This window comes from Alosa sapidissima, chromosome 8, assembly GCF_018492685.1.
Source record: "Alosa sapidissima isolate fAloSap1 chromosome 8, fAloSap1.pri, whole genome shotgun sequence".
Classification (NCBI taxonomy): domain Eukaryota; kingdom Metazoa; phylum Chordata; class Actinopteri; order Clupeiformes; family Clupeidae; genus Alosa; species Alosa sapidissima.
Window position 1 is genome coordinate 8,377,936 of NC_055964.1, and position 26,795 is coordinate 8,404,730.

The 26,795-nt window shown below is 46.0% G+C and overlaps 1 protein-coding gene across 1 annotated transcript in view; it reads right to left on the reverse strand.

Annotated features, from left to right (window-relative positions):
* Positions 1-24,724, reverse strand: part of tnc (tenascin C) — a 69,972-nt gene extending 45,248 nt beyond the window's left edge. The window contains exon 1 of the mRNA XM_042101569.1: positions 24,651-24,724. The gene's annotated coding sequence lies outside the window, so the exon portion shown is untranslated. The remainder of the gene's footprint in view (positions 1-24,650) is intronic.
* Positions 24,725-26,795: the final 2,071 nt, after the last annotated feature.

Below are 26,795 nucleotides of genomic sequence, written 5' to 3' on the forward strand. Positions count from 1 at the left end.
CCAACACACACTCACACTCACACACACACTCCATCACACCCCCTGCAATCTTTACTTGGCTCTCCAGTTGTCTTCTGCCCCCCTATATATAGCTGCTTTCACCCCCAACTGCCACAGAGCAGAAAGACATTTTAGTAAACGTCATATCTAGGTCTGCTACTACATGCACATAGGATCCATAAAACCCAGCGATTAACAGCCTTCTTGAGAATCACATTACCCCTGTGAAGTCATGTATGTAATGTATGTATGGCCCATTTTATTCTCTATTATATGTGACACATCGTCATGGACCACTTACAATGCAACACCTCCACGCCTAGTTAGACAATATGATGGAAGGGGGGGGGGGGGGCGGGGCAAAGAAGGAAAGCTTGCTAACCACTTCCACTATTTTCAGTTTGCGCTGAATTGACATTGCTTTAAAAAATAAAAAATAAATAAACAATCAACTCTTATTTTTATCTCCCTCCATTTGAGATGTTTAGACTACTTTCTTTTAGTGCATGGGAAGTGACGTAGCATGTTTCAGACAGAGGCCGCAAGACGCAGACACATTCCTTTAAAACAAACAGCTTCCCGCTGGGCATGCCAAGACAAATAAATAATTTCCCCCTCACCAGATTACAACAATTGTCCCCCAGTGAATGGGGGGTCCGCCGGGGCAGGCGAGGACTGGGGGGCTGCTGAATGAGCACTTTATTGGGGGGAGTAAAAGCAGCTGAAAGGCCTCAAAGCGCCTGTTGTGGTGGAACTCCTCACAGGGCCTGGGAGAGAGACCGAGAGAGACCGAGAGAGAGAGAGAGAGAGAGAGAGATGCTGTGGGATTGTCTAACTTTGCTTTTCCTTTGGAGAGGCCCTTGATGGTGAGGAGGGTGATCTGAGAGCGCCTGCATCTAGGGGAATGTCAGCTGTAGGCAGCGCGGCCGTAAAAGGTCAAATCAATACAGCTGAGAGGAGGCCGATGGCAACAACACTGTAATGGTGTGTGTGTGTGTGTGTGTGTGTGTGTGTGTGTGTGTGTGTGTGTGTGTGTGTGTGTGTGTGTGGGGGCGTGTGTGTGTGTGTGTGTGTGTGTGTGTGTGTGTGTGTGTGGGTGTGTGTGTGGGGGCGTGAGGAAAATCATCAGACACGGAGCCGCATCTGAAAAAAGTGGTAGAAGGTGTTTGGGGTGAAGAGGAAAAGAGTCGCAAACCCCCCCAACCACCACCACCACCACCACCACCACCACACGATATATCTGGACCTGTGGTCACTTCAGGAGGAGGGAATGGTTTCGAAAGTGTATGTCTGGAATGTCACCGAACATTCTGTACGCGGAAAGGTCCTGGAGACCTTCTGGGAGAAAGTGACCCCTGAAGACCCAGCCGTTCCGCTGCTCTGCTCGAGACCCAGATAGGCCCACTGGGGGAGATGTCCACAACTCACCCCAACCCGCCAGTGACCTATAGCCCGTCGCGCATTCTTTATGTACCCATGAAAGTGACCTGCCAGCCCCTCCAGCTCTGCTGCTATCTCACCCAGGCACTCTGGGGAGTATGAAATGGCTGCACTATAAACACCGAGCCTTTACATCTCACTGGCCACAACGGCAGCAAAACTAAATGAATTATGCGATAGGACAAGATGAGATACATACAGTATACAGTTTACACACGGGCATTCCTCTACAGGCCATGGCTACGCATCTGGGTTTCTGTCTTTCCTTACTGTTTTGAGGAGAGATGCCTCTGCATTCTGTCTGCTATCGTGACCACACAGCCCATTCACTAAACCATTCCAAGACTATGGCTATGGGATATAGTATCCTTCCATCTTAACATCCGTATGTGAATCTTTACACAGCTTACACGGCTTCATACCTGTGTCATTAGCAATGTAAATACTGTGGAGAATAAACGAGCGCTGTGGCTGGCTGGTCCCAGCCCAGGATAGTGCAAGCTTCAACAGTCATTGCATATGGCTGATGCAGGTGGCCCTTCAGACATACAAATCCAGACTAGAATGTGGTGAAATAAATAAACCATCTGTCTGTAGGGACCCTCAGACCTTACATCACCATATGTGATTTTAATGCCCCTCTAAGACCAGCTCCAAATATTTGCATTCAGCCTGTATAATACAGCTACTGTGCCCAACTAATGTTCTACCTTCATTTTCAGACTTAAATGTCTTTGTTTGTTCTCTTGTATGCCTGTCTTAACTCTATTTGCCCATTATCTTGTCTTATTTTACTATTATCTTGCTTTAAAGGTCAAGTATGTTATTAACATCACATTATCACATTAGTGCCTCTTTATTATCTCACCAGAAAGGCACAGTAGTATTATCATCATGTACTATCATCATGTTCATTTTGAGCTAATCTTAACTTGGCCCTGTGCTAACTCCCAGCAGGGAGAGTTTTTTTTCTCTGGAGCTTGTAAGAGCTAATGGCAGCTCAAGCTGTCTAGCGGCTGGACTGATGATATACGGATGTGACACAGGTAAGGCAGAGCTTCGGCTCATTCTGTGTGTGTGTGTGTGTGTGTGTGTGTGTGTGTGTGTGTGTGTGTGTGTGTGTGTGACAGGAGGGGGGTTTACAGTATTTCAGCCATGATTAACATGTCCTCCCGCGCCTCCCACGCAATCCGCCCGCTCCATGTGTGTGTGATGGCGAATGGCACAACACCAGGGATGAGGTGAGTGCACTCTGTAAAGCTTTATGAAAGTCTATGAGACAAGTCTGAGCTCTGGAACCCATCCACTGGCATATGGTAGCAGCATCGTCCACACCATGTTTCTTTTTTTCCTACTCTCTCTTTCTTTCTCTCTCTTTCTCTCTCTCTTTCTCTCTCTCTCATTCAACAAGTTCAGTGGTGAGGGAGTAACGAGTCTGGGCAAATTACAACCCTCCTTAGCATTATTCATCGAATCCGACTTGAGCGCAGTGGAAGGATACGGTCATGACGTCCCCCGGCTATCCATTACATCATGGCCCAGATTACGGAGGGGAGGCGAGGAGGCCACGACTTCCTCGAGAGGCTCGCTCCCCGAAGACGGCGGGGGATTTTTTTTTGTGGCCCCTCGCTGGACTCACTGCGGTCACCCCCCTCTCGTCTCCCTCTCCCTCTGCCGTCTCCGTGTCTGAGCTGTGGCTCTGCGCTCGCCCCGCACTGTGCGCCCTTTTGTCTCCAGCTCTGAGCGAGCATCCAAAGGGGGGATGGGGGGGGGGGGGGGTGTGAGAGTATGGAGAGGAGGAGGATGGGTGTGTGTGTGTGTGTGTGTGTGTGTGTGTGTGTGTGTGAAGTGTGTGTGTGTGGGGGGGGGGGGGGGGGGGGCGGTGAACAAAGGACAAATCAGGGGTCTATTCCAGGGACAAATAAGCTCAGTGGAGGTGACGGGAGCCAGCATGAAAGTGGAAGGCTGTTTGAGAAACAGAGACAGAGGGGGGGAGAGAGAGAGAGAGAGAGAGAGAGAGAGAGAGAGAGAGAGAAGGGAGAGAGAGAGAGGGAGAGAGAGAAAGAGAGAGAGGGAGAGAGAAAGAGAGGAAGCGAGAGAGAGCAAAATAACTAAGGGAAAGCGAGAGAGCAAGAAAGAGAGAGGGAGAGAGAGCGAGGGAGAGAGAGAGCAAGAGAGCGAGAGAGAAAGCAAGCAATGGAGAGAAAGAGAGAGAAAGAGCGAGGGAGAGAAAGAGAGAGAGAGAGACACACTGGTGCTCTTGCCTGGGTCAGTCAAAGAGGCTATGAGTCAGTCAGAGAGGCCAACCTGCTTCCTTCCCACAAGATGTGTCCAATCCAAATACAAAGTTCATCAATGTGAGCCACTGTGGGTCTCCTCTCCTGTGCAGTGGAAGGAGCTGATGGAGCCAGCCAGAGAAGAGCCACCTGGCAACTCCCCTCCCCTGACCCGCTGATGGTGTTCTGTTCCACACAGTGACCTTATGCCTTAAGCTGCTGCAAAAGAAGGCTGTTGTTTTGATGAAATATAATTGAATTTGAATATATATATATATATATTTTTTTTTAGATCGACTTTTAATGTCTAGGTCAGTCTTCTATCCAGATTGTATTGTGTGTGGGTTGGGGAATGGAACGCATTGTATGTGTGAAGCAATTTACTTTGCATGCGGTCTGCAAAATCAATACAACCTTCAAAACAAGAAACAAAACAGACCAGCGTTCTTGGAGACAGAAATCCCTCCATACTCATTCACACACATCAACCCTCACCTTCGATTGCATCTAGTCCTCAGCCTCTTTCAATTTAATCTACATTTCCGCCAAATGTCAGCTCCTGTCTATATTGCCATTTGGAATTCACAGACATTTGCTGCTCTCTCTCTCTCTTTCACCCTCTCTCTTTCTTGCCCGGTCCTCATTCAGATGTGATATTTCATTCCCTGGCAAAGCGCAAAGACCCCCACACCCAAGTCCCCAGCCCCCCAGCCAGTATACCCCAGCCCTCCACTCTACCCCTCTCTCTCTCTCTCTCTCTCATTTCCTCCTGTCTCTCTCTGCCTCTTATCACGACTGGCTTTCATCTGCACATCCCCAGCCCTTGTGTCAGTAATCCAGCGGGGTGCTAAACAGGGGACAAGTCACGCTTCAGTGACACCAGCAAGCCCTGTCAACTCCTCTTCCTGAAAAAACACACACAGCCACACATACACACACACAGGGAAATACACGCATGTGTGCGCTAACATACACACTCACACACACACACACACGCATACGCATACAGATCATGCAAATCTCTTCGGGCTAGATATCAGTCACAGGAAAGGGAACTTGGCAAGCTTAGTTAAGCCTCGTTAGAAGTATTCCACTGATACGCTGCCCTTAGCTGCCTTTGAACATCATACACCAAGGAAGCTATAAACACATAGAAGCTAATATATTTACTTAACCTATTTCTTTTTCTCAGACTGGAGCATACTGTGCATTCCTCATCCCCCCAGCCAAGAGACGGAGAAGTTGATACAGGATATCACCCAATGCATGCATATACAAGTCAGTCGAGAGAGAAAACAGCTCATAACACCCTGTGTGTGCAAGGCAACACACATCTGCCACTTGACTGAGTGCACAGTGCCAGCTCCACTGAACACCTTGGCTAGAGGCAGTTCACGCATCAAACTCATTTGCAAGTCTCCACCTGTGAGAGAGACGCATGGATGCTTTCATGAGCGAAATCACAGTAGTAGCATGATATCAGTGACACACACACACACACACACTCGCAGTTTTCCCCGAGTGGAGACATGGAGGATATGAAGATGGATGGTTGATTGGAAAGACAGATCGAGGAAGCAGCAGCATCAGCAGCAGCAGTAGCAGCAGCAGTGCATGTCAGGTTGGAGACTGGACATGGTCTATCTGCAGCCTCAGTCTCTGTCCCACTGGAGACTCAGAAAGGCCTGCAGTGGTTTGTTCCAGCTACTTGCAAAAATTATTTCTCCATGTGATGAGTCGCTAAAATCAAATCTATCTTTGTCTTTCTGTGTTGTTGAATAAGCACAGCACAACTGACGGGTCTGTCTGACAAGAAATCAAGGTGGACACAAATTTGAGGATGTCACCAGCTCAGTGATGTTCAAGGCTCTGGAGTCCATTTCTGCATGAAAGAATGGGAGCACTGTGAGGAGCACTCTGGGGTTAGAGAGGCCAGAGAGACATCTGAGGATGGTCTCCATTTTCCCCCTCTCTTTCCATCAGGAATGCCTCGCCCTGACGCCGGAAACAGCGGGACATCCTGACGCCTGATTGATGACCGAGACAGGTCGGATGGACAGCGCGTTCCTTCCCCCCCCACAGACATTCTCCCAGCTCGAAACGTGTCGCAGGACTGCATCCATCCATCGCCACCCAGGGCAGCATTCATCATGTGACCCCCTCCACTGACAGCGTGTCAAGCGATCAGTAATGCATGTCTCATGCGTGGACGTCCGTGCTGTCACACGACACCTATCCCCCATACATCTCTAAAAACGGTGCTGGCGACACTTAACCAGGCATTGACCTTTGACCCCTGCCTACCCGTACACATGGAAGAAAAACAGATTACCTAAAACACAATTCAACTCCCCACACTGGCACACTCCGCTTAGGCCCATTATTGATGGCTGGACTTTGCCGGCAACATATTGCCTTTTAAACTCGACTGTCACTGTGAATGAATGATTTGGTTCATTTCTAAAAGAAATCGTCTCCTCCACCATCTCCATGGTAACACAAAAACACAACGCCCCGCACGGTACAGTGCCAGTTTACGACACACCAACTTGTGCCCCGAAAAACAAACACAAATTCTGTTGGGGCCAATGCCACAGCCTTCCAAAATCTCTGGTTAAAATTAGAGAGTTCAGGTGCAGGTCTGGACCATTCCATTTCTGACCCCTTTCCCCTCCCACTATTCTCTGGCTGTAACTCTTTTACAGATCACCACCCCTGACCAGTGTGACCAAAGGGCTGGTCCATTGTGAGTCGTGTGAGAGACCCACAACCCCCCCCCCCCCCCCCCCCCCCACAGAGACACCCTCTCACCGGAGACCTGCTGCTACGGCCACAGGCGACACTAAATCACCTGCTGCCGAACAGGGAGAAAATCTGCTCCGATCGGGCCTCATTCATCATACGGATGCAGCTACAGGCCAAGGGTCGAAGGTCAACCAGGCTGGTCAGCTGGCAAGCAGGAGGAGACCAGCCAGCCTGCATCTGAGAGCCAGAACAAGAGAAAGCTGGGAGAGTGAGAGTGTGAGTCCAATCAAATCGAAAGGACACAAAGCTCTGAATGGACATTTAAGTGATGCTATGATTTGTCCATTACACCAGTGTTTCTTAACAGGTGGGTCGGGTCCCAAAAGTGGGTCACGGAACCATTCTGGGTGGGTCGTGGAGCTTGTGGGTAAAAAAAATAAATAAATAATCACCCATTTTAAGTGCTACTTTGTCAGATCTACAGTACTATCTATATATGTACTATAATGGCAAACATCAGCATGTTCTAAACAAGTAGGCCTACAGGCACTTTGCGTGTCTTACCATGTTAGCTCACCTTATCTGTTGGCTTGAACACTAAAAAAAAAAATATATGGGTCGCGACTTAATGAACATGGGAAATTGTGGGTCCCAAAGCCAGACCAGTTAAGAACTACTGCATTACACCACTTCAGTTCGCCTAAGCAGATGCGCTATTAGAGTGTTTGAGATCTGGAGGAGATCCATTTGCCATTGCGAAATAAATTACAATGCCATTACATTTAATGCACCTGCACGAAACACACAGTGCAATCATCCATGAGGATGAATATGTGTTTGTGGGAAGGTGCAGGGGGAAAGTACTTGGCTCAATGGCTCCCTCAAGATCACTGTCTGAGTTAGTCAGACACAAAAGAAAATCAGGAAACTTTCTTCACCGAAGTTGAGTCAAGGTAAGAGAGCATTATGTAGCCACCACTGAGAGTTGCATTCTCACACAGCTCTGACTAGAGCTGCTCTATTCATGTTCTCCTCCTCTTCAGATCTTCTCTTTTTTTTCTTTCAATACTTTGCCTTGATTTGAGACAACAGGCGGCCGCGTTTGTGGAAAAGAAGATCCTTGATGAGTCTGTCTGAGCGCTGAGCCGAGAGCGCAAGAAGAGCAAACATCTGCGGGGGAGAGCAACGGCAAGGCCTCCTGACCGCACACCACGCAGCACAGCCAGGACTAAGACACAGCGCCGTGCCGTGAGCTGAAAGTAAACAATACGCCAATCACCGCATATTCTCCTCCCATATCCTGGTGTCAATCACAAGTTCAGGTATCCCGCATTATCTCAGAGGACGTATTTGGCATAGGAACAACAGGGATCAATCCCAGGATTAATCCTCCTAAGAGGTCTTTGCATTTTGAGACACCAAATGGACCATTGTTCAGAACCCGCAATGCAAACCAGAACCTCCAACTACCTCTTAGTGTCAGTGTCTTAAGCACAATAGTTTTAGTTTGCATCCCTCTGCTCAGAAGGGGGGAAAAAATCTCTTCAAAGCCCTATTTTACGATTTACTGTTCCTTCCATTGCTGTTTTTCATTTTGGCTCCTGAGGGGGTTGAAGATATCGTTATGTGTTTCCATACAATAAACTAGCTAGTGGCAGCCCTGCAGGCTCAGCCGCTCCCTGGGGGCTTTGTGCCTGCTGCATATTTTCATAACCCATGCATGGTGCTTAAACACATAAATACAAACACTTATTCTTTATTAAGTGCATGCTGTGAATATGTACATGGGCACAAGAAAAGGGTTAAACTAAGAACACATATGGTCCAATGTGCGTACTTAACCACTCTGTTGTTGGAGGAGAAAAAACAACCTCTTCAGAAGAAAGGAAATGAAAAAAATGAATCTTGTTTGTCTTCTGTATTCAAATGTATTTTTATCTACTGCAGCTTGATATCTCAGGTCCATTTATCATAATCAATCAATAATCCACATATTTGCTAAAGGGAGATATATGACATGAATTACACCATCACCGATGTGTTCTATATACATTACAGTGCTGCATATTTTAGCACTCAGTCTATACCTGCCCATGAATAACCTATTTGTTTCCATGGAAACATTCACCGTATGGATGGGAAGCATGAGAAATTGAAACGTGTCTGAGGTATTGACTTCCTGTGGCAGTGGCTGCAAAAATATGAAACGGTATTAGCACACTGTAGCTGAGAGAGAGGAAACTGGAGGTGAGGGTGTGTTCTTACTCTCCACTCATTTTAGTGTTCGTGTTTATATGTAAATTGTTGAACATAAACATACAGTAGTACTGAGAATCTTTTTTTCTTAATCTTTTCGGTGTGCAGCCATACTGGTAGTATAATGAAAATAATACAACTAAAGCTTTTGTAAACTCCAATATGATTTTATTGTTTTGACCTAATTTCCCTTTAAGAGGAACACATGCTCCACGTTGTATGTATGTACCACATAAAATTTGCTGGCTCCAGTATAGTACATATGTTCCTGTATGTTCCTGTTAAAGCACCGCTCTTGTTCCATGCTCTCAGGCTAATGAGCTTTATCCACCCCCCCCCCCCACACACACCCTCCTATGGAACTCTCCACCACACAGATCTGGGCAGCAGCCAACCGAGGCGGAGGTGGGGGGAGACAGACGTGCGGTGGGCTTCCTGGTGCTGACAGATGCGCACAGAGTTGTCTAACGCAGCCCTCATCAGCGATGAGATTAGAGAGCTGAGACAGTGTGCATAATTATCACTACATGAACCAGCGCAAATGAGCTGGGAGATGTCAAAAGTGACCACAAAACTGACATGTTATGGAGAGTGTTGTGTAGAGATCTTTTTTTCTCGCTTCTTTTCCATCCTCGTATATTTTGCACTTTCAAAAGTTATTTTTGTGGAAATATTAGAAGCAAATGAAATTGCTACGTGGCAAGTTTGAATGGCAAGGCATATATTTACTCGCAGACACCTAGAGACAGTGTCAGGCCGACCTGTGCAGACATTTTCATTTTCATTCCGCACTTCTGAGGAGACAAAAAAAAAACCTCGACCTGTTCTGCAGCTGACTAAGGCTTTCTGCAGCTGCGGCTCCCACACATCTGTAAATGTTACCGGTCCAACATGATCCCCACTGCTAGCAGTGTGAGCACATTCAAGCCCACATTTGAGGGCACTTGTAAGAGAAGACCTCGGAAAAATCCACAGGGTTGGCTGTAGATCCTTCCTGCTCCACACAATTACCATAAAATCACAACAAAGTTTCGAAAAGAAACCCCCCACAAAGCTCAACAGAAACTGGCCCATGGTGTTGGCCTCCATTTCATTCATTTATTAAACAACAGGCCTCTGAAATTGTTTCAGTGTCTCTCTCTCTCTCTCTCTTGTAACATACTGCAAGGGCCAGTTCTTGAGCTGCTGCCACTCCATTACAAAGCTACCATCCCTGCGCCTCTCTCCACCTGGTGCGTAATTCCCACAAAGGGATGCCTATGCTATGTGCGCGTGTGTAAGAGCCGAGGCAGGCGGCAGCGGCAGGCCCGAGGGTGGCTCTCTCTCTGTAATTACAGTAGCAGCTCTCCTGCAATGGTAAGACGCCAGAGCAATTTCCCCTCTGCTCCTCCGTAGGAAGCGAGGCCCCTTAAAGGCCGCTGCATATTTGAAGCGGCACACAGAGAGCGAGCCTTCCAGAGACTCTCACTTGTGCCAAAGACCCACGCTGTGAAGGTTAGAGTTGCATAATGCATGTAAAGGAGAGAAATGGGGGAGAGAAAACCCCTGTCTCATTCACCGCCAGTTCTACATGGGAAATCATATCCCATTTAATTGACTACCACTGGCATCTTTGCAGCTCCGTGCTTTGAAAATCTCTTTTTTTTTGGTCGCTCACTGTTCTTCTTTAGAAAATATACACCCATCAATCTAATGCATGGGGGGAACTAAATTATAATGTAGAGTTTGGCTGACTTGACAGTGCGAGACTTTATAGACATGAAGTGCTGACAAAAGGTGGCAATGGAGGGCATCGGTCCCTCTCGTGTTGTCCATCTTCAAAGCAGTCAAGACAGTGAATCACCGGGGGTGACGACGCACACCCCACACAGACATGCAGAGTGTAAACCTAGAACCTGAGGTCTGCGCGGGCCAGCAAGAGGCTAAAGCCTTGTCCGGGAAGGGGCTGGCAAATTTATTGTGCCCTAACTACCCCCCCACCCCCTCAGACATACACACACACAAGTTAATATATGGTCACCTCTTGTGGCCAGGAGGAATGCATTCTGCCAAATGCTATGCCTCATTTAAAAAGGACAAAGACAAACTTGTGAGCCAGCCCAAGAACAATCTGCAGCCTATTTATTTACCACTGAAGCCTGTATAGACTGCATGGTCGCATTACGGATTGGTGAGCCGAGTTGTTTTTGCAACTTGGCTCACCATGCACGCCAGTGTTTTAATGTCGACAACATGTAATCTTCTCTGATTATGAAGCATTACACTATAACACTGCGTTTCATGAAGATTTACCAAAATGATAAGGCAACAATGATAAAAAAAAATTTTTGCTCTCTCGCAACCAGGCTCAGTGAACATGCACAGTTGTTCAGCACTGAGAAAGTGGAGAGCGTTTGCAGTATTCTTAAGCACTAAGCTTTTTGAAAATGTGATCCATCCCCTTGTGCAATAAGTGGTCACTGCATGATTGTAATGGTGGAATTGTTTGTGCTACCAGGGTAACAACAGTAAAACTTTTTCCACAAAATGTGGAGAAGACAAAACAAAAAGTTATATGATATTAAATCTACACAAATAATATTTCTTCCTGGTGAAGTTTCTTCTTTTCCCAGAATGTTTACCAAGACACACCATGACAAGTAATACCTCATAAATTCAATTTTCCACTTCTGATAGAATAATTCACGAGTTAATGCTCTCCCAGGCGAAGCACAAATTAAAATTTATTGAGAAAAACCTCAGCCAAGATATTTTATTCAGGAAAATGCTTATGTGCCACTAATAGAATTACAGTGTGGAATATCACCTTCTGCAGTTACTATGACGACACCATATTGCTTTTGCGCTCGAGCTTATTAAAGGATGACAGCTGCGAATCAGACTTGTCTGTATGTGCTATTGATTTCTGCACTCAAAGATAAGCATCGTTATCATCATCAGATCTGAAAGAAATGAAACAGTGTTGAAGTTAGGAAAGAAATACAAGTAGCAAGACTAAATGAAATCTAGTTTCTGTTCATTTCATGCATGAGATTCTCAGTTATTGCACCTGATCTTAAATGGTGCCCTGGAGTGAGGGGAGAGTGTGTGGGAGGCGGGTGAGGTGGGACTGCTGGATTGTATGAAAGTGCTCCCAGGTGAAATCAGATCTGTTTAATTGACCTTCGAGGTCGGCGCTGGAATGCCTTAGTCGAAGACTCAGTGGGCGATGTCAGCGCCAATTAGCCGTAGAACAAGCAAACACGGCGAAGTGGAAGTTCGACACGGGGACATCTGACTATAGAGCTCGGCCATTCAGCGTGAGCGGATGAAGCCCTGTGGTCTTGTTCCCGATGTCCATCCTTCACAATGCAGGCAGTCTCTCAAGGAGAGAATAAGGCACCGGGAGATGCTTACCATCCCCGTCTCATGGCAACAGCCTGAATCCGGGCCTGTCAAAATAGCCAGCTCTTAGAGCCACTCAGTAATTTAGCCTTTTAACTGCACAGCTGAGGTTTGGTCCGTGATGAAGGAAACTTCATGGTGGCGAGCAGGAACTAAAACATGGAAACCTACAGACCATTACTTTGTGTATCCCGCCACGCCGCAAAGCTGCGTTCACACAGACCACGGCTTTCAGGCTGCAGGGAGGAGGGCTGGGAGTCAGGGGGAGGCTTAGAGATGGCGCACATGTTGCACAATCTCCCTCTCTCGCTCCAGAGCGGCCTCAAATATGTACAGAGGCTACGCTATTCAAACTGCTCGTTTCAGGGGCCGTCCTGCCAATGACAACAGAACGGTGTAAATGGAAGACACATACTGTATGTGAATGTGAGTTGGCTAAAACTTCATTGTCAAAACAAGAGATGTTTGACAGGTCAAAAGGATGCAGCTTTTTTAGAGGAAAAGGGCCATCATTTAAAATATACAATAAGGGTACACAATTTAGCATTAGTTAAGTTTTAGTGAAGCATTAACAAACACTTAATTCATCAATATTAAGTATGTTTTCAACATTACTTAACGATTAACAAATATCCTTTTCCTCATTAATAGAGTCTTATTTAGTATGTGTTATCAGTGTTTTCCTTCGTTATAAATAATGAGTTCCTAATGTACACATACTGAACTCATGATGAATTCATAAGGTACAAGCCGTAAACTAACTTATAATTCTTAATGTTTACATACATGATGAATTCATAATGAACTAGAGATTATATGTTATTTTAGGTGAATACCTCATTTATTTCATTGGCAATTCAATGTTATTCAGACTTCATCAATGCTCGAATTATGTGGGAGCCAGAGGGAGCCGAGCTCCCATAGAGTGAGGACTGGCTCCCATGAAAGCAACAAAGTCAAAAATCTGAGGGGATCTCTCATATCTGAAGGTGTCTGGCATTGTAATTTAATCTTAAACAACCACTCATTATCCATCCCTGTGCGATCTCTTACCATTAAAGACGTGAAATTAAAATATAGGCTAGGGACGTAGACCTACAGTACCGTACGCTCTTGAACGCAGCATGACTGCATTTCACCACCACACCACTAGACTATATGAGCAAACCGTATACGATCGATTTGACAGCACTCGCAAGTCTGAAGAAGTCACCCTGCTTTGATGCGAGTGTTTTTGTCTATTTACATAGGTGTTAATTGGGCTAGCCTACATGGTTTGATACGTGCTGAAAAGTCCTGTTTGCTGTTGAACTTGCGCTTCACCTCCACCTTTTATGTTGATTGACAAAGCCATAAATTATGGCCCATAATGCAGTCTACTTCAATGATTGTGTGAACTGATCTGTAGCTATCCTCTGCCTTTAAGAGCTCCGGAAAGCAGTGTTGGGAAAGTTCACTTTCTACGTGAACTAGTTCAAAGTTCAGTTCACACATTTTAAAATTAACTAGTTCAGTTCATAGTTCATAATTCAAAACTCCGGGTTCGCTAACTACGTTGTTGGTGCTTTGTTTTATGTGTAGGGACCCTGAGCAAGCTACTGACGAGTTTTCATGCTGTTTTGAGGGAAGTATTTCGCTCAAGGCCCTTAGCTAATCCACTATTTGCTATTTGGGGCGATAGCATATACCAGAGCAAGCTCTGATCATGAAAAAATACAGTCTCCACGGCTTATTTGATGTGTTTTAATGCAGAAAAACACCCCTTGGGTCAATTTTTGCTGGAATTACAGTACACTTTAAGTAATGTTGAAAAGTGAATTGTAATAATGAAATAAGTGTTTGTTAATGCTTAACTAATACTTAACTAATGTTAAATTGTGTACCCTTATTGTAAAATTGTCGGAATAAAAAAGACTACCACTACCAGCATCTGTATCTGTTAGTGTTTACACACTGAATAGTTGGAAAAGAAACAGAACATGGTATTTCCTCTTTATTTACCTTTGCAAACCTACAAAATAACTCCAAGATGCACTGACTCTCATGGCTTTCAAGGAGAACATTTAGCGGCAGTAAATTTGTGGTTCTATCGCCAGGACTTCAAGGCTTTGCTGCTCATTGAGGACATCTCTGAGAGGCACTAAAACAAGGTCTCTTCAAGTTGAATCCTGCTGGAAGCAGGACAGCGAGCGTGGTGCCTCTGCTTTGTGTGTGTGTGTGTGTGTGTTAGGCTGGAGTGGAGTAAGGGGGGGCACCGTGGAGCCGCTGAGATAAGAATGCACGGCACGGCAGCGATGGACTCACCTCGCCTGTCATCGCACAGCCCCCCTGTCTCGGCTAAGGCCCATCTGACCGCTCTGACTTTCAATTATTTTCCCACCGTCCACTGCATCTCTCCTTGGGCCTGCCAATCAACCCAGTCTGGGGTGAATGCCTGGGCATTGCGCTTTTTGCTAACTTTCTCCCCCCCCTCATCCTGTCTCAGATTCTGTAGATCTCACGTCATCTCAGAATCAAAGCAAAAGCCTCACGTGGTCAACATTGTGTCTGGGAGAGATAATCGTAGCAGAGCTTGGGAGGTCACCAAGGGCCACGATCTTACCTTTGTGAATTGCATCAAGAGATTTAGCCAAGCGAGCTCGCCTGAGATTAAGTCTTTGTGTACCACGGGGCAGCACGACTTTCATCACCTCGCACGTTCATTTTACGCAGTCGCCAACAATGGCTTCTCTATATTCTGAGCTGTTTACCCTCGGGCTGAGAAAGTGTGGCGAGAATTTATCAGGTATCCTTTTTAGATCCATTTATCTCCTCAGCTCCCCCCTTCCCCGCAAAATAAAAGCCAGACAGAGGAAGACGGCTTTACCGGAGTCATCCGTGTGTAACTGACAAGTACAACAGTCCCCCCTGATCCCATCGCTGGCTGATTCGGAGACGCCTGCTAAGTCCATTAGAGTTCCAGACTGCGCCATTGACATGCCGGCCAGGTATTGTGAGAGAGATGAATAGGGATGGTGGTCGACTTGTTTCTTCTTTTTATTTCCGCCGTAACATCTAGAAAGTGAGGCCCGGTGAGACCCTCACAAAGGGCCCAGTGTCAGGGTGCCAGACGAGAGCAGGAAAGGGAGCGCGCACACAGACACGCACACACACACACACACACACACACACACACACACACACACACAGACACACACACACACACACACACACACACACACACACACACACACACACACAGACACGCACACACACACACGCACACACACACACACACACACAGACACGCACACACACACACGCACACACACACACACGCACACACACACACACACGCACACACACACACGCACACACACACACACACACACATGCGCGCACACACACGCACACACACACACACATGCGCACACACACACATGCGCACACACACATACGCAGGCAGGCATGTCGAATGAACGCACAGGCCAGACACATCTGGAGCCACACGCTTGCCAAGGCTCCTTTCCTCATCAGCTCATTTACTCAACACATTACATACAACAACAGCAACAACAAGGCATTACATTGCATAAAGCAAGTTTAAAGTATAATTAAGAATCACTCATTCAATCGTCAATTCATATCAATTAGATTAAACAATCATCATTCAAGTCAAACAGTCCATCAAAACTTGGTTAAAGGTAAACTATTATGTCATTCTTGTTGATGGCTTCATTTATATAGTTTAGTGACAGAATTTGAAACCAGGCTTTTCCTAATGGGCTCGTTTCAGAATGACCTTTGACCCTGCACTATGAGGCTCACTGTCACTCCACACGGCCTCCAGTCAGCCGAGGAAGAGGTGAGAAACTGATATTTATGGTTTCCCCTTCACTTACAATCAACTCCATGTGGGGACTGGCAGTGCTTTTTTTTCTTCATCGTTCTCTCTCACTCTCTTTCTCCTACCCTCTCTTTATCTCTCTCTCTCTCCCTCCCTCTCTTTATCTGTAGAGTACCAGGAGCTTTGCAATCAAGAGTGGCTCGTCATGAGCGTGGAGGAGCATGCTCTGATTGAGAAGCTCCAGACCATCATTCCTGCCTTATCCTGTTCCGGAGATGACATGTAATACAGATCAGATGGATCACCGTGGGCCTCCGCGGTCCCACGCGTCAAATAACCGTCATCGCCTGTGTCCCGAGATATCCCTCGCCAAACAATCACCTGCCTTGCAAAAGCGTTTATGCCCCTTGGAAATGCACTATAAATCACAATGCTGAAGATATGATTCTCCGACATGCATTTCGAGCCACCTTTACAGCGACACCATGCCCCCTCTCATCTTCTCCTCACTATCTTTTTATGAGCAGCGGGGGAGGGGGGCGGGGTTTCTATAAGGGTCGGCCAGACTCATTTATGAGGAAACAGTGCCTGACATATACAGCAAAGCCAGAATACAAGCCAACAGTCTGCAGTGTGCTACGATAAGGGCGCTTGAACTCACTGCTTACTATCAGGTACTATCAGAAGCGACCACATTTCCTATGACAATTAAGTCGGCTTGCTCTTATTTCCTGTTTATCTGGGTTACTGTTACACATCCATGATGTGGTGAGGGGGAGGACTGAGACAGTGAGAGGGAACAATGAAGCGCAACAGAGAAGGCAGAGCGAGAGTCTTCACATTATTCATGCCATCCGTTCACATATTTATGACTAGGGGGCTTTTTTAAATAATCAAAATTACAGCAAGTAGTAACTGTGACACTAAAGAGAGGGAAAACATTAGCTGATAAGCTACATATTGAACAGCACAGTTCTTCTGCACATAGTTTTCAACACCCACTCGGTTGGCCTGCTATCAGCTGTCCTTGAGTTGTCCTTTTACAATGAAAAATGCAGACTTATTATATCACTTCAAATGTCTTCTCTCGGCAGCTACAGGGCCTTCATGTCTCTCCTACCGTGTAATGTAACCGAGAGTTCTGTAAATATTTTGCCAGGGGAATGATAAAAGAGCACCCGGGAGAAAAGGTCAATTTCTCTCCCTTTAATTCACACCGTGCCATTACCTAGTCTCTGTAGCTATTTCTGAGTTTTCACACTGTTTGTGCAAATGAAGCAGCTTACCTTGACATCTCAAGGGAACCGTCTTCACTGTTTTGAATTACAAAGCTCTTTTTTTCCCCATCTCGCCTGTGAGCGCTTAGGCTTCTTTTCTGATCTTCACTATGGGCCTGTTCGACCAGCATCCAATTAGCCCACTGAATAGGAGCCAGTCACATATGGAGAAGAGTATTGTGCTCAGGCAACGTACTGTATGTTCTACGCTTTACATTGTTGTGAAGGAATTTGTCCTGGTTGGTTGCAACTGCTTATACTAAAGTTGCTGGGGTACATGAAGGACACATCCCTCTGATGTAGCGTCACTGTGGACGAGTTCCATAGAAATCCATCCAGTCTCTCACGACAGTTTTCGCATGGTACACCATTTTGTTTGACTTTTTTTTTTTTTTTTTACTGTCGTTCAATGACGTGCCTGCCAACTACCTTCAGAGAGGACGCTGACAAGACAATAGGCAATTACTCGAACACAGTTGAGACATTAGTCTGTAATGTTCCCCACAAATCACTCCACGCGGAGGAAATAAGCGGAGAGCAAGCGCAGATGTGATATACCACCGTGCCGTGCCACGCCGTCTCTCTGCTGTTTGAGAAAATCCGTAATTTGTTTACGGACTTCATCATGAGTCTGTTTACACCACAGGGCTTGGCATCGCAATCGCAAGGATCGCACAGGTATACAACCCTCAGGGAGGTAAACATAAAGCTGTGCTTATTTGACCAAGATGAAAAGCAGCCTCTGCTTTTGAATCCCTCCCTCAGTTGCTCAAGTGTGTGGAGGTATGGAATTAACATGTCTTCGGGCTACCTCTGACATTGACTACCCCATTCAGTGGGGACGCATTATAGCGGCAGGAAGAAAGTTCCTTTAGGCAAGTCATTTAATAGGACACTTGATTGTTGAAACCATTACCAGTTGAAGTCTAGTCTAGAGAAGCTTGGAAACTCTCTGGTGGCTCTGTGCAGTCGATTGCAATTACCAGAGTGACCTCGCGCCTTAACAATGTGAGATTCCCCGAGATTTATGTGTATACTTAAGAAAGTGGGTGGAAAGTTCTGCCTGGGTGAGCAGTGATAAGAATCTCAGTCAGCTCCACACTTGTCAACATATATCCAGTCACCCTTGATCTGCAAGACATATATCACTCACACGCACACAGTGTCTGACGATGGCCGTTTCAGAAGATATTTAGATGGTCCATTTTTAAAGTTACTACATGCCTGTAGATATAGGCAACCAGACATGACATGCAGCATTACAAGCAGGTCAAACTGGTGTTTTAACCTTCTCAAAAAATAAATATAAGAAAAACAAATAGTTGAGTTCATTCATAAAAATACCAAAGTGGAAAGGGATGGTCGTTTTTGGCTGCAGCACATGCTAGTCCATTGGCAAATGCTCATCTATTCACATCCAGATAAAGGAGAGCTGGCCAATTTTAAAATTAGTCCATGTCTGCCAAAAACAAGAGGTGAGGGGGTGGTGAGAGGTGAAGACTTTCCTGTTGTTATGGCGAAGGCAAGAATCCATGTCTTGGCTAAATCTTATTTGGTCTGTGACCACCGCTACCCCTACCACTCGGGCCTTAAAGGTTGCAAGTGAGAGGCTCTTCCTCTCCGGGTTAACGGCACCAGACACCACAAGGCCACACCGGGCTGCCAGCAACATGCTGGGATGCGAGCAATGAAGCTGGTCTGCCCTCTATGCGTCATCGCCTGGTCATTAAACCCGAGACCAAACACAGTTCCGCAGCTTGCACAGTCATTTAGGACAAGTGCTGCCCCAAGCCAAATATGTCATGCGATCCAATTACGCCAGAGTGTGTGCAGGATAACATCTGAGGACTGGGGGGGGGGGGGGGGGGGGGCTCCACTCGTGCTGACAGACACCTACCATCTCGGCACATTAACTGGCCCTCTTTCATTTTTAATTGCAGTTACCTGGCTGCCATAAAGTACAAAGACCCCATGAGTGAGGGGAGCTACGGCAGGCAACGTAACCGAGACAGTAGCCATGATTTACAATGCTCTGCCTTGCCATGTTTACTTCCTCAGTGCTGGATCCTCTAATGTTTACAGCTAACAGTGTCTAAAATGTTTATGTGATATCTAGGTGTTTTGAACAGAGGATGATGTCAGAATTCTGAACAATGGAATGCAGTCTTTCCAGTGCTGTTTGTCTTAGCCGCACGCTAGGCTACACAATGCTAATGATTGTTCGGTGGAATGAAAAGAAGCTGGCGCTCTGTGGCATTAAGCTGGCACTTGATTCTGTGGCAGAGTGCCACACTTCTAAAGAGAGAAGGGGGGGGAGTCTCAGGCAAACTCTGGTAGCCTACAACAAACTGGCAAGGGAAGGGAGCATGCTCGCTTGCATACTTTCCTGTCCAAAGTCACCGGTCGATAAGAGAATGGGAGGGTAGGGAGATTAATTGAACTGCGCTATCGTCGGAGGATGATTCCTATTCTTCTTGGATGCTGAGGGAGGGCTGCGGGACAAGGTGGTTTATACACTTCTCTTCCCAGTAATTGGCTGCCAGAAGTGCTCGATTCTGCTACGTTGAAGCTCCTGTTCGCTGGCTCACATAACTTTGGCCCGTGCCAGATCACAGTAGCACGCGTTCAGGCAGTCATTGGTATTCAGTGTCATTAGACTGCTGTCATGGGTCAGATACACAAACGCTGGCTGGTTTTCTTACTCGCTCTATCCAAGTCCTTGACTTTGGAAAAGCAAATTCGAAAATCATTTTCTCTCAACTATATTGCTTACTTATGAACTGAGATCTCACAGAGCAGCCAAAAGCCAGGTGCTTGGCTGCTCTGCTCGGCATTGTTTACTGAAGAGACCAGGAGCGAAAATAGCTCCTCAGCTTACTGAGCCTGAAATTCGGGTGTCTCCACCTTGACCTGTTCTGTCAATAACTCTCGTTGTCTGTGATCCACATAGTTGACCCCTGATGACATAGCAGTGGAGACACCACCGCTTGGAGACACCACCCGCTTTTGTTTATGGAAAACTTTTTTCTTCCACATGGGACCCTCTGCAGACAGACAGCCATCACATTTTTTTGTCTTTTAACAGTGTTTATTCTCCTGACCCCAGCGGTTTTTGGCCATTCCATTAGGATCAGCTTACAGAGACTGGGCCAAGGCCGCCAGTGGAGAGCTTGACTTTAAAGTCCAGGAGGTGAGGGATCAATTCCTGCGGCTAAAACAGACTATCAGTCAATCAGGCGACACTGTAATGCTCCTGAGAGGAGAAAAAAATGTCTTTAGGGGTCAAAAACACACACCTTCATTAAATATCCTTTTGACAATGCCAAATATCCAGGTTTTGCAAGCAAAAAAATTGGAATGCAATGTTTTACATCACGGAACGGAGACTTGAGTGATATAAAGTTGCCTATATATCTTCACGTCCTTTGAGTCGACTTTGAGACACACATATATAATAGATTGTGCCAGAGTTCTCCCATTTAACATAATAATGAGGTGCAGCTGAAAGGAACAAGTGTCTCTGTGCATTAACCTTTCCATGCTTCAGCAACTTAATGGATGTTCATTATTGTGCTATAAGCTATGTCCAGTCAATCTCAATCTCCAACAGCTAACCCTCCTCCCTCTCTCTTTTTCTTTCACTCTCTCTCTCTCTCTCTCTCTATCTCTGCCTCTCTGCTTCAGTGCAACCTATTATTAAATGCTTCTTTCCCTGATTTCCATGGAAACTCCAGAGTAATGCATCATCCAATTTAGAGGAACGACGAAGGACGCTATTTCTCCTGTTTGAGATTCAAGTTTGTGCCTCTAAATGTACTTACAGCGGCCAGGGACAACAAAAGGAGAGTTGAAGTAAAGAGTTATGATGACTTCACCAACATCCTGCACCTCCTATCAGATGATGGTTAAATATTCATCTCTTAGTAGGAGACAGTGGCACACCGCTGTGGCACAAAGACTTAGGTTACAAACAGCTCTTTCACAAATGTCTTGACAAAGCACTGAGACTGTCTCACATTCCAGTCGTAGTTCTCAGTGCTAGTTCATCTCCCAGCCTGAGACATGTTTTTAATGAGTCTGAAGAATGGACTTGAGTTCAACTATGGAGATGAGAGGAATACTTACATGTATTACTTACTTATGGATAACCTATGGAGGAACAGCTGAGTGTGCAGAGTGCTGGTTAAAGATGTAAAAAGGAAGCTCCAGGGCTTCTATATAAGGTTTTTGAAAACCAGGACAAATGAATGTATATTTACACATACGCAAATCTGTGTGTGTGGGTGTATGGACGTGTGTATGAGTGTATTTGCGTGTGAGATGATGTGTGTAAGTAAGATTTCATACGTCTTAAATATATTCATACAGACTACAAAATAAAGGAAAATATAACATCATAATACCATCCTCCCCCCAGACTACTTTGGATATTCCCAGCCCCCCCCCCCCCCCCCCCCCCCATCCTTCAACTGTGGAGTGTAACCTGCAGGCTTGCCAAGGTAATTCAGGGTAATTCTGCAATGGAATACCTCTGAGTGCCTCCCCCCTCTCCACAGCAGCCTCTGAGGCCCATTGTTCCACATGTTATCTTAGGAAGCCCATAGGATAAGGGGCTGTCCATGGGTTTCCTCTCTGAATTTCACCCGTGCGTCTCATAGCTGGCGTTCAACGTTAAGCTCATTAAGAATTAAAAGGAAAACTAAATCTCCAACATATCTGGTTGCCGGAGGGACGCTGTGGAGAGGGGAGTGTGACCCCCTTCCCCTTCCCCCACCTCTTCTTCCTCCTCCTCCTTTTTCATAGCACACTTTTCCTTGACAGCTCGTTTTCTCGTTTAATCTTTACTTTTTTTTTTGCACGCACCCCCCTTCAATGCCTCTTCAACTCTTCTCACTCTTTGAGTGGCTGTTCTCCTAAGCTGGTTAAATATTTGCCCACTTAGCTGTGTGATTGGGCAGCAGTCAATGTTCGTTAAGTCGCTGGTCACATGAATGAAATGATTTCACTAAAGGTTAACCATGCACCTCCATCAACAGTGACAGGGCCAGTTTTGCTACTTACTAAACATTAAATAAAACCAAAAAGAGGAAAACACATTTTAAAAGGGAAAATTAATGAATATCTAAAGCAAACTTGTTCAAAATCAGACAAAGGTATGGCTAACAAAAAGTTCTCCATAGTATTTTATCAAAAGCACAGTGACAGTATGTGAGTGGGATAAAAATGACCCAGAAACTGCTCATGTCACCAAGAGATGACAGAACAGAACAGATGACAGAGGACAGAATGTCAATGGGGAGGTTTCTGTTGCTGTCCACATGTCAGTTAACCTTGCAATCAACATTTGGAGGATAAATTGTGAGGTTCAATACATTATAGAGGTTGGCTTGGACTCGACACACATCTATCTTCACCATTGTTTAACAAATGTTAGAGGTTTCTTCCTAATTTCAACCAAACCCATATACAAATGTTAAAGGAATCATCTAAAAACCACATAATTATATCTTTCCATTCATTTTGCCATTGACTCGGCTTGGCCTCAGCAATCGTATAGCCATCATCCCATCCCATCCCATCAATCAAGGCTTCATTGAGGTTTAATGGCGCTCGGCACGATAAAGCGACGGAGGATAGGGATGACATGCTCGCCTTGCAACGCTGGCCCCCACTTACAGAAGGCATGGGGATCATGGACGTTCCATCTCTCTGCACGTAAAGACCCAGAAGCTGTTGAGCTGTCTAAAAACCTTCATCTCCTCACTCGACCACCCACCCCCCACCCCACCCTAATCCCAACTCCAGACAGGCTCACGCCAGCTCAGCAACTGCCCCTGCCCGAATTCAGCCCTGCAGCCGAAAATAAACCTGGACTCGCGTGGAATGGACCTTCCTCAAATTCATGTGTGTCAGTGGGTGAGGTAGAAAATGGAATGAACGTTCTCCAGTGTCCAAACACCAACAGAACATGAGAGCCTCACTTCAACAAAGAGCAATATCTCACTTGACATTTCCATCTTGTCGTTTTTTTTTCGCCCCCCACTTCACCCCAGCACAACTGAGATAGACTACAGTTTGTGACTTCAAAAGACTGCTATCATCCGAGCAGGCCGATACACCACTGAACCCGACAAAAAAAGAGAGAGCCCACAAATGCCTACGAGGCCCCACAAATCAGGCGAACAGGATCCATTAACATGTCTACATGCTCCCAGTGCTCCCCGCTTCACTACATTTTACACACGAGCCCCAGAAGTCCGTCTGGGAGAGGCGCTGGCTAGCGGTGACCTTTCTGGTGCTCGTTTTCCAATTAAAAAAAAGAAAGCCGCCGTTCAATTCCCACTGTTTACACTGCATGCAGAAGTGGCTCGGCACAAGCCCCAAGCTCCATCTTCTGCAGCGCCGCGGCCCCTGGCCAGATTAAATGGATAAGGCTACAAGTCTGTTTATTTGCCATAGATTTTTATTTACAGGCCACGCTTAGCCCCGGATTCAATATAGCTGGGGCTTCATGCTCGGAATCCTTATGAGCCTGGTCCCGGCAGCAGCTACTCTTCGGCTTTGGCTGCGACTGATTGGGCCCCTCACAGAAACACAAGGCTACACGGATCCGTGCCTTGATCTGCGTCTAAACATCACTAAACAACGTTCTGGCGCTATCTGCCCATTCTTTTCAGGATTTCGAGGTCCACTGCTTAAATGTGCCATCACAAGCTTTTGTTGTATTTCATATTCAGAAAAAAAAGTCTTACCAGTTTAAAGAGATTAAACATCTACAATATTTGACCTAGGTCTGGACATTATCCTGCCGCTCCACATGTCACCAGATCCTCCACATGGCATATATTAAGCTGTGTGCTCATCTCGGCATCCTCGCACGCCATAATGCCACGGCCATTCATCCGCACTATCACTACTGTCACTGCCACATTGCGTGCGCAGGGCCAAACCAAAGTCTTCACAAAGCCACAGAGCACTGGGTGCACTGCGGAAAAAAAGTTGAACATCAGAATTCTTTTGTACTGCATGTAAACCTAAACTGGAACAAGGTATTTGACTTGAAGGACTTTTACCAAAACTAACAGCTGAGATTTTGAGGTGAGTTTAGATTTAATTGTATTGTAGATTTGACTGTACATTATTAAAACATAGAATTAAGTCAAATATTATTTTACGGTGAATTCAAACCATTATTTTTTTTATAAACGCAAAAGTCGGAATTGGGGTCACTGTACACAGCAACAAATGCAGCAGTTCAGATTTAAGACAATTCTTTTTTTTCTATTCAATTTCCTCAATTCAGTTGCAGCAGAGACACAAATTACCCCTTCACCTCCAATTGCACACAACATTCGTCATCCCACCCCACCCAAAAAAAAAAAATCAATACAGGATATTAAAGTCACGTGCGTCGGCAGCGTTGACCCGACCTTAATGAAAATGTACCTTTTTATATGCAGATGAGGCTCATCAGCGCGCTCGTGGGTCGGCTGGCAGCTCTGGCCGTGCAGACTGGGTGCTGCTTCCCCTGAGAACTGAGGCAGATGTCACGGGAGGCACCTGCTTGGGCTAAGTCTCCTCTCAGCTTTAGACCCACGGGGTCATCCAACCCCCTTTACCCCAAAATAAACTGCAGACGCGGCCCCCGCATCCTGTGCTCTCGTGCCAAATGGGTGCTTGTTTGGTGCTGGAGGAGTGCCACAGAGAAAGAGAGAAAAAGAGAGAGAGGGAGAGAGAGAGATAGAAAAAGAGAGAGATGAAGATGGTAGATTGCTTTGTGGCTGGTCAATTGTAATTCGAATGCGGCGAGTGCATCTGTGTTGTACAAATTAAAGCTGCAGGGGCTTAAACGAAGACCCTGATTCCACAGTGACAAATTCTGGCGTATTTAGTGAGATGTAGTTAAGAAATCTAAGGAGCTTACTGTATCTAACAAACAGTTTATGTGGGGGGGCGGGGGCGGAGAGGGGGGGGGTTCTGGTGGTGAATGGCATTGCTTTCTGAAGACACCATGGCAAGCCATCTGTCTGGAAGTTTCCCGGCGGGCTGGAATCTGCTGGTGCTGGGGTTGAGTGACAGCTCCGTAATCCAATCCCTGCTGTTCCCGTGGCGGGGTGCGCACATCCCGTTGGTGGAGCTGGGGGAAATTACCCGGCTCATCACCTTGAGGGTCGTCTCACCCCTAGCATGACAAGGGCATGATGCTGGCAGGCCTGCTCTCCACAGTGGCTCTTTAATTGAGGGAGTGAATAAAACAGAGGGCAGAGGTTCAGCCCTTAATGAAAATCAGCAGCTTTAGGATACAGCTTTTCAGCAAAGCTTAGAGAGTAGTGGAGCTTTATTCTTTCTCTCTCTCTCTTTCTCTCTTGCCACAGATTTATCCACAATGACCTTCATCTTTTTGTACTCAGTGGAGGGGAAAGAAATGGGGTGAATTTTCGGACAAACTCAGAACTACTGGACACTCTTTATTTTTTGCTTACCAAGCACATATAGTTTAGAGATGTTTTAGCGCACAATGCTGTCTGTAAGTTCCAATTTGCGGTTTTAAATCATTCATCTCTGATTTCCCGGAATTGTTTCTTCCTTTTGTCTCTCAGCTTTTTTGCTTAGTGGTGGTGGTGTGTGTGTGCTGCCAGATTTTTGATGCTTCCGCTGTTTATGAATTATAATTTGTGACCACAAGGCAAAGCAAGGCATAAACCATCCAATCTGCTCCACCACAAACAAAACAAAAAAAACCCATTCAAATGATAAAACATCAAGCTCAGTCATTCATAAACCTCAGCTTTGATTTCTGCTTTTTGGAGGCAAAGCAACAGAGTGAGCACTGATTCAGTCAATAACTCTGAAGGATGTTGACTTTCGGTTATCCTGCATGCTAGAGGGAACATATCCCCAGCGTCTGAACACACACTGATATAGTCAGTTAAGTGAGCTACGATGGCCTCACTCAACACAATCCACCATTTCCTCTCTCCACACCGTAGAGTCGACTGTGGAAAAAAAATTCACAGTCCCAGAAGCCCGGGCAGTAAGAGGAGAAGGCACACCATGTTCCACGGCGGAGTTTCCACAGAGCAACTGAGGCACTTCATTTGAAAGAGGCATGTCATGTTTCTCAGCTAGCGCACGCAGCAGCAGCCGGTACTCCTCGGTAATTTCTTTCACAGGAACCAACACTGTCCCAATAGGAGGAGGTCTGGAATCATGACCAAGTAATAATTATTTTAACTTCAGGTCCTGCCACGATGTTAGGAACATAGAGGGAGTGGAACTATCATGTTAGATGGAGTCATATGCATTAAGATGTTTCAGAAACTGAACATAAGCTGTTGTGCCGATGGCTGAACTATGTAAATAAAAGAGCAGAAACAGGAAGATCAATGCAACAATTCTCTGCAACCTCCCTCATAATAAACCATGCAAAATCTTCTCACTCCTTGACAGCGTTTTCGGTTCGAGATTCAGGTCAGGTATGTGTCTAGATAGCAGCCATCGCTACAATCTGGCCCAGCAGATGGCAATTTGTTGAGACAAATAAACTGCCGAGACCCCTGCCTATATGGGGAAGGGGAAGCATGACAAACA